This window comes from Coenobita brevimanus, chromosome 3, assembly GCF_032717465.1.
Source record: "Coenobita brevimanus isolate Jiangsu-jjx chromosome 3, ASM3271746v2, whole genome shotgun sequence".
In the NCBI taxonomy this organism is placed as follows: domain Eukaryota; kingdom Metazoa; phylum Arthropoda; class Malacostraca; order Decapoda; family Coenobitidae; genus Coenobita; species Coenobita brevimanus.
Window position 1 is genome coordinate 4,089,222 of NC_136956.1, and position 1,342 is coordinate 4,090,563.

Below are 1,342 nucleotides of genomic sequence, written 5' to 3' on the forward strand. Positions count from 1 at the left end.
CACTCTCTTACACACACTCCTATTTCTCCACTCCCTTCCTCCTACGTATGGATATAGTTATTCATGCCTGGATGGACACATGCAGGCTACTATGGGCCAAAAAATTATCGGTGCACAGGGTGTCTGATGCCTACCGAAAACATTTGTATATCACCAACGTCTCATTGTGTTTGAACCGTGTCTGTTTATAAAAACATAACATTTGCTATATGTTTGCAAGAGGATTTTGCTAGTTGGCGATCCCGACAGAAAGGCTACCAACGAGTAGTAGGTTTTCATTCATTCATTGCCAGACGCCATGTATCCCAGACGGGGTGGCCAATGGCTTAGAGTTAATTGTTTTACAGGGAGGGGCACTAATCCTCCACCAACCCCACTTGACATGTAGGGATGCCAACAGCATCTGGTGTTTCCCAGGCGGTCACCCATCCAAGTACTAACCAGACCCAACGTTGCTTAACTTCGCTGATCGGACGGGAAGTGGTGTACTCAACGTGGTATGGCCGTTGTAGGTCGGATACTAATATTTAGGTGACCTTCGTTCTGTGGGCCCAGATGTTTCACGCATATTGTACACCGATACTTTTGTGACCCATAGTACATCTATATATAATAATTCCTTAATGCACTATCAACGAATATGTGTGCGTTCTTGAATACATGAGTTTGCATGTTTATGTCTGACTACGTTCAGAAAATCAAATAATATGTAACATATGGCAACACTTTATATGACGCAGTTGGAGGTAATGTTGGACAGGAAGTTAAAAGAGCTATCTGGTTTAGTTTTCCTGAGACTCTCACGCAGTTGGGTGTGTCGTGTGTGTATGTATCGGATTATAACACCGTAAGTATAGTACTGTTCACCTTATTCCAGGCGGCATAGCAGATTTCTTATCGTCTCTTCATTAGGGGTTGATTTTTCTAATTTTACCATTACACGTTGTACATTATTGAAGCAAACCATGTCGGTGGTGTATATATATATATATATATATATATATATATATATATATATATATATATATATATATATATACTTTTTAACGGATGAACAGAGGAAGAAAAATTTACTGAAAAAAAAAATCCATACACCGTATTACAGGTGTCCTCCGTTGATGGAAAATTCTGTAAGTTGGACCTAAAGTGCTGTGGGATGACGTTTCGGGGTAAACTAATCTGAGGAAGAGATTTCAAAAGAGAAGTTCTGAGAATAAAAGAATTCTGATGGGCAGAAGTTGTGCAATATGGCAGTGTGACAGTGGAGGAAGGCGTTGCAATAGATGCAACTTCGTCTGAGCATTTTTCATAAAAGTATCTGGAAAATAATGCAAGGGAGGTA

General features: G+C 39.9%; 1 non-coding gene across 1 annotated transcript; it reads right to left on the minus strand.

Annotated features, from left to right (window-relative positions):
* Positions 1–391: 391 nt before the first annotated feature.
* Positions 392–511, minus strand: LOC145394446 (5S ribosomal RNA). Its single transcript, XR_013896423.1, has one exon. It is a non-coding gene; the product is annotated as a 5S ribosomal RNA (ribosomal RNA).
* Between the last annotated feature and the right edge of the window lie 831 nt (positions 512–1,342).